Below are 7956 nucleotides of genomic sequence, written 5' to 3'. Positions count from 1 at the left end.
AAAGTGGGCGTATTTAATATGTCGAAAATCTCTCATGTGGCTGCATGTTCCGGCCCGTCCGTGTCATGCCAACGCACAGTTTGGCATAACACTATTGACTAATAATAATATAATAATAATAATAATAATAATAATAATAATAATAATAATAATAACAACAACAACAAGTCTCAAATCTGGATAGCCGAGCACAAGTGCTCTTTTAATTGGGGAGACTAACAAAAAATTTAAAGTAAAATCTATTCAACTAAGATTAAGTAAAGTTAAGAAAACCTAATAATTAATTATCATTAATTAACACCTAAAAAATTGTTTATTTGACAATTAACTGTGTCTGCTTTTCCGAAACAAATTATACATTATTTACTGTCAGAACAACAAATGAACTATTTTTCTCTTATGCTGACCTCGTAACATACGTTAACTTTTTACAATTAATAACTTCTTCCTTCCTTTTGCTTTTTCATTTTTTTTTCTTTCTTTTTTGCCTGCTGTCTAGAACCTAAATTAGCCAGGAGCTAACAAGACAACCTAATGGTTTATTTAGCTTCCTTGCTTTGCACATTAATTTAACTAATAATTAATTTAATTTATATAACACCACTAAATGATTGCACAAATAAACATTATTATTATTATTATTTTTATTATTATTATTATTATTATTATTATTATTATTATCATTATTATTATTATTATTATTATTATGATGATGATGATTATTATTATTATTATTATTATTATTATTATTATTATTATTATTAGCAAGAACAACGCATACATCCGTTGTCCAACACAGAGCTGACGTCAAACTTTCTTATAGCGATTTTAAAGTTGTTCAAAGTTTTTGCGGATCTAATATTTTTAGGCAGTTTTTCCCATAATTTTGGTCCAAGGTAACGCAAGGAATGTTGACCATGCATATGTTACTGTCAGTTTGTTATCATATGATGACGTGTTCCTGCGTTAATTCTGTGATCCGTGAATATAAATATATGAAACATGTATAAACTGCCAACGAAAGACTAAACACAAGAGACCCACGCAGTCAACCACCGAAAGCCTTAAAAAACTCAGCCTTGAACGCGATCCGAACCCATGACCTCTGCGATAAGCTACCAGTTAGCCTGATAGCTCAGTTTGTAGAACACTGCACCGGCATCGTGGAGGTCATGGGTGTAAAAAAAGGATATCGAATCTTGTAGTGTTTTCCTAAAGGTTTTAATCTTCGATAACGTACTGGTACAAATCGGTTCACCTCTATCGCATTCTTGAATACAACTGTCGTCGAATTCTAACTCGTAAATCGTATACTAAATCATCGAAATCGTCTCACAAATCGTATCACATGAAAATGTCAAATCTCTTCAAGTGACCTAACAGTAACAGTAACAATATGGTTAACAAGTCTGGATGAAACAACCATGTTAAAAGCATTACCAGCTGTTATGCAAAACCACAATCTTGTTAATTTAATGATAAGTATTCCATCCTTTTCTTGACGCCCACTACTGTGTAATAACTAATACTAATAATTACGGGGGATCTTTACAAAAGCTCAACAGAGCTTGCTTAAGATCTGCTTGCCTCTAAAAATAAATGAGTTTTGTAAAAACCTAATAATACATGATGTAAAGGATGTAAGGCAAAATAGAGAATGTTATATCTTTATAACTGTGTGTCTCAGTCCTGATAAGTGTTGTTTACAATTCATTTTGAGCACACAGGTCTGTAAGTGATCCCATCTCCATACGCATTGCCGTGGGAGAACTGTTTTGCCGTTCCCAACCAGCAGCTACCACTTGCCTACGGTGGAGCTGGCGCTTAAAGGAGTGCTATGCACTCGCCTCGGTAGTAAAGGGTGTCCAATACGCGGGTTTACTCCCGCTCTTTGACCTGACGGCTATGCCATGCTGAAGACCCTCAATAAGACCGAAACAGCTGTCCATGGCTGCCACGGCTCGGGTGATATGGTTGTGCGCATGCGTACGGTATTGGCCATACCACGGGAATGGTACGTGTGTCTCAGTGCTGATAAGTGTTGTCAACCACGTTTTCTGGTGTACATTCTTTTCAACTGGTCACGTGATGAGGTCATCACGCCATACCTGCGTCGTCCCCAGTCGCCCTGCGCTCACTCAAAGGGGATATGCGTGGCGCGAGGAATGAAGGGAAGGGAAAAACCCTTCCTATTTTCCTTCCCATCATCCCCCGCTCGCGTATTTCTTCTTCCCATGAGTCTCCGCTCGCGCTTCTAGCTCGTTCCCATGCTAGCTCCGATTCGTCCTCGTTTATTCCCGTCAAAATCCCCAAGAAAAGCCTGTGGAGGAGGCAGGGGTAGCCCTCCTGCTATGGTAACCCTAGCACTAGGGTTACCCTTCCTGCTGGTAAACAGGGCCTTAGCTTGCAATCGGGTGGTCTATAAATAACTCCAATCACTACGTTTTCTTTCCTTTGCGCTATTGATTTCTACAAACAAAGACTCAGTACAATCGTCAGAAAAAAACAGATCAGCACGATGTTTAAATTCAAAGTAATCAGCGAGACAAAGGCCGACACCTCCACTAGTCCTACCAACCCTATGATTATGAATAAAATTAAAACCGGGAATATCAGACGAATGACTGGAACCTTCTAGCCGTGTTTCTGAGATACCGATAACAGGAAAAATTAAGCATAATACTTCCTAAGGAACTAGAAAATTCATCCAACTTATGAGAAATACTTCGAATGTTTAGATGAAGGAGTGATAGATTACTGTCATTGTTACAGCTATTAATATTATTATTCAAATTTAAATGGCTCCGACTTTCGACTTAACGATTATTAAAGTTGCCCTCTGTATAATATTCACAATCGTGCGATTGATAATAATAATTAGATAATTTGAAGGGATGTCAGTGCACATGTAAATTATTTGTGTTGCCCTCTTACACTTTCAAGAAGATAATTTCCCAAATTCTGCCTCCCCACTCCCCCCCCCCCCAAAAAAAAAAAACACGGTAAATGGATGTTGCAAAACAACTGCATATTAAACCTGGTTAATAATTAATAATATTTGTAGGGAAATAATTAGTTTTAACCTGTTCCTAGGTATGCTAAGTGTCATGTTTCCAAATGTACCTATAGTTGCACTGACAGTCAAAAACTATTGACAGAGTGGTTTATAATCAAGACCGTTTGATTATGACACCAACAGATGTTAAAAAAAATTGCCAAGCACCTTTTCGGAGAATCTTTAGCGATTTTTTAGCGGGTGCCATCGTGCAGCATTTCTTTTTGGCGCTACTTTTATTTTTCGCGCCAGCCGCTAGTCGCCCATCCCACGCTCTCTCGCTAACATTTTCACTTTCGTTTTAGTTTTCTTTTGTCAGGAGACTAGCCAATCAAATCCTGTGTCCCCAGTCTGTTCCCAGAGCCTTCTTTCCCTCGTGCGAAGGCCCCACCGGCTAAGAGGGATAGGAAACCCTTGGGCATTCTCGTCCCCAAAGCCTCCTGTCCCTCTTAGCCGGCGGGGCCTTCGCACGAGGGAAAGGAGGCTCTGGGGACAGACTGGGGACACAGGATGTGAATGGCTAGTCTCCTGACAACAGAAAACTACAACGAAAGTGAAAATGTTAGCGAGAGAGCGTGGGATGGGCGACTGGCGGCTGGCGCAAAAATAAAAGAAATGCAGCACGATGGCGGACGCTAAAAAATTGCTAAAGACTCTCCGAAAAAGCCGTTGGCAATTTTTTTTAACATCTGTCAGGGTGTTATAATCAAACGGTTTTAATAAGAAACCACTCTGTCAATAGTTTCGTGAGAGAAACACGGTGTGGAGTTGGCAAGCGTCTTAACAGAGTTTTTATTGGGAAGGAAAGTTCCTCTCGATGATAATTTCCATAAGAAAACTCTGTCAACCTTGTTTTCACAAGATAAAAAACATTTACGAATCACAGTCTTCAATGAAAAAGAATTTTTCCTCGCAGGAGCTTTCGTTGGCTGAGACAAAAGTGAAAGAGCTCGCAGTTCTACGCCATTGAATGGCTAAACATTTCCCGAGCCTATAAGTGCAAACTGCTTCTCGCCCAAGTGACGATCACAAATGGCTGAAGCACTGCCCACAAATTTCTAACTTGGAATAAAGTACAGTAAGGGACATCTTTTCTGTCTCAGCTCCTTTAGCTTTGCGATGTAAGGCGGCAAGAGGGCCTCTATTTCATGTATGTTGGTATCCAGGGCCGTAGCCAGAAAAAAATGAGGACTGAGGCAATATCCATGGTTGAATTCCCCGCCTAGCAATTTAGGGTCTTTATGATGATTACGTTTAAACAAAACACTGGGATCAAACCTTATTTGACAAAAATTCCGCTCAGAGCCCTTAAGGCCATATGGATCTAGAGATCGAGGTGACTTTTTCGGGAAGGGGGGGGGGGGAGGGAGCTATTTAAATGCTACTTTAGGGGCTCTGTGTTCTTGTATGCGGCTGTTTAATGTGTTTGTTGGCGGTTTGTTTCTATAGGAAGGCCTTAGATAACAACGACCTAAACCAGGTTTGCCTGACCAGAGGTTTCGTGAAAAGAAGGGTTTATTAGAGTGGGGGGGGGGGGGGGGGGGTGCTCAGTCTCGCAGGCTCATAAAACCTGGTCTCGGCTTTTCTTATTTCAGGATTTTCGTTTCTAAATGGCAACGAAGTTAGCTGTTAAATGCCAGCGCGATTTGCCTCTGCCCACTAGCATCCCACCGCTGTAGAGGCTCGAGCGGGTCCACAGGAATTTCGCTGTGGACATAGGCTAATGCAAGGCCATTCAGCCGGCCTGTCAGAGCCCATCGATGAATGGCACCAGGTCTTCAACCTGCGGAGAGCGCTTAAGCTGGGCTCGCACGAACAGCTTCCTGTACTTAGTGGCGCTGCCGCCTGTCCGGTTTTTGCCTATACAACTTCTTTCCGACCATCTCCGGTGGCTTCTTCATTGACACCACCATCTCTACTAGATGGAATGAAAGACAAAATTGCTTCGCTGAATACTAGTAATGCCAAAACAAGGTTAAATTTTGGTTCGATTATTGAGAAGAACTGAAAGCATGTTATGAGAGCAACTACTTTCCGCTTTCTTTGAAAAAAGCTGTTGATAGAACGCTGCATTTTGATCTCACTCACATCAGAGAAGACAGAAGACTCGAGAAATGGCGGAAAAACACATGAAAACAAGACAGTTTTCATTGGGAAGCCGCTGCCTGGTTAGCATGAATTTTTGATTAATTAATTTTTCTCATCTGTAATTCAGGGCACTGCCTGATTCGCGTTATCATTCAACATAATATCATGTTGCATTAACATTTTTTTTTTTTACTGATTTAACTGTTTGTGAATTTGTCAACAATGACTGAGGCAAGTGCCTCGGTTTGCCTCATACTAGCTACGGCCCTGGTATCTATCAGCAGTGTAAAATATGTTCTTTCTGTTTGAGTTCACTGCAATGATACAGTATTGTGCAAAAGTAATGCAAACGAAATTCGACGAATTTCGTTCTTTGTTCTCCCAAACTTTATGACAGGATCCACCATCCCTAAGGAATTTAAAATAATTATATCTTTTGTTTTCTCTGTTGCTGTTACTGTCAGTGCAACTATGGGTACATTTGGAAACATGGCACTTAGCAGGCCTAGAAACAGGTCTAAAAATAATGATTTCCCTATGAATATTATAAATTGTTAACAATGTTTAATATGCAGTTGTTTTGCAACATCCATTTTCTGATTGGTTTTTTTTCGTTTGTTTGTTTTGTTTTTTTGGAGAGGAGGGCGTGGTGGTGGTGGCAGAATATGGGAAATTGCCTACTTGAAAGTGGAAGAGGGCAACACAAATAGTTTTCACATGCACTGTCATCCCTTCAAATCTAATACCTGCTAGAATTATCTTTGAGACATAAAAAGAGTGTCACTGAAAATATTAAAATTCCTTAAAATTGTATTTGATGTGATAATAGAAATTACATTCAACATTTGGTCTTTTGTAGAACAACTTCTTTTTAATTGACTTAATATTTGGAATACTCATTGAACCCAATGAACTCAAAATAAAGTCTCTTGAAGGCTTCAGACACATAACATGATTCAACACACAAATTTCAATGTGTAATATAAATGAATTTAGGTGAATTTATAGCAGAAATGGATTATCCAACCTGATGAATCTGTATGGTAGTTAATTTGCAGGTATTAATACTAGAGATGGAATTCTTGTCTAGGAGGAACATTGAACTGACAAGTGTTACTAGTCTGTCTGATAATCAGTCATCAGTGTTTAACAGTATGGACAAAGATTTTCCTTCTAATGACATTCATGTATTAAAATTATTAAAAACATAATAATTTTATTGTTAATAGAACTGAGTGGAGCGCAAAGTTCAATATTTAGTAATTTATTACAACCATTTTCAATCACATTTCTTTTTCTCAATGTTAATATATTTATTGATCTACTTCAAGAAACCCGTTCTTTAAGCGGTAAATTATTATTTCATTTTATTTTCATGGGCTACAGGGGCGCGATTTGGAGACAAAAAATAGTGCGATTCCTGAATAAATCCTGTAAATCGCACTGTTTAGAGCCAATCAGATTGCAAGGATCACCAGTGATTTTATCACCAGTTTCTTTATTCGCCTTCTTTCATTCAAACATATACATCATAATCATATACATGTAGTATCGGATAAGGCAGGAGATCCAGCAAGCTCTAATGAGCTTTTTAAAAGATCTCCGCAGTATTAACAAAATTTACTAAGACTAATTACAGAAGGCGGACTAATGACAAGTAAACTAATTACATTGTAGGTATCATTTTACTAATTAACCATATTTGTTCTACTATTAATTACACGGCTGATTTTGAATATATAATTTTAAGCCTTTTTTAAAACGATCAAAAGAATCAATGTTCTTGATATCATCAGGTAGACTGTTCCACATAGTTGCTCCTTTACACCTGAGAGAAAATTTTGCATAATTTGTTCTTTTAAATTCAACATGTATTTTTGTCGCGGATCGTGTATTATAAGAATGTATGCTTTCATTGTTGGTGAACAAAAAAGTGAAATATGCTGGAAGATTACCGTGGTAATACCAATACATGAAAATCCCAGTTAAATATATGTTTAATTCATAGATATCGAGTATATTTAAAGACTTGAACAGATGTCTCGAGTCATCTGTATAATTTGAGAAAGTGATAATTCTAACAATTTTCTTCTGTAACATGAAAATAGACTTTAGCCTGGTAGAATAGGTATTTGCCCAAATAACATTGCAATATATTAAATATGGATAAATCATGGTGTTATAAAGTGTTAAGAGTAATTTGAGGGATAAATAATGTCTTGCTTTTGCCGTTATGCCGACCATTTTTGAGACTTTCGTTGCAATATGATTAATATGATATTTCCACGAGAGTTCTTCATCAATGATTATTCCCAAGAATTTAGTATACTTGACTTTTTCAATGGGGTTTTCATTTAAAATTACATGTGCATTATAATTTAGCCTCTTTTTCCTAGTTTTGAATATCATTAAATGTGTTTTATTTACATTAAGTGATAACTTGTTGGCAGTTAACCACAATGCTACCTTTTTTAGTTCTTCATTCATAATTCTGATAAGAGTTTCTAGATCATGATGAATCAGGAATAAGTTTGTGTCATCTGCAAATAGTATAAAAGATAATATTTGGGAGCATTTGGATATATCATTGATGTAGATTAGAAACAAAAGAGGCCCCAGCACAGAGCCTTGAGGCACTCCACAACTGATTGTTAAGCTATCTGATTTTGTTGTTTTATATTTAACAGCTTGTTTTCGAAACTGTAGATAATTTTTAAACCATTCCAGCACTATTCCTCTTATTCCATAGTGTTCTAGTTTATGCAACAAGATAGCATGATTCACTGTGTCAAATGCTTTAGACAGATCTAAAA

The sequence above is a fragment of the Pavona decussata genome, unplaced genomic scaffold (assembly GCF_977016875.1).
Source record: "Pavona decussata unplaced genomic scaffold, jaPavDecu1.1 SCAFFOLD_52, whole genome shotgun sequence".
NCBI classification, from domain to species: domain Eukaryota; kingdom Metazoa; phylum Cnidaria; class Anthozoa; order Scleractinia; family Agariciidae; genus Pavona; species Pavona decussata.
Note: the sequence above shows the minus strand (reverse complement) of the source record.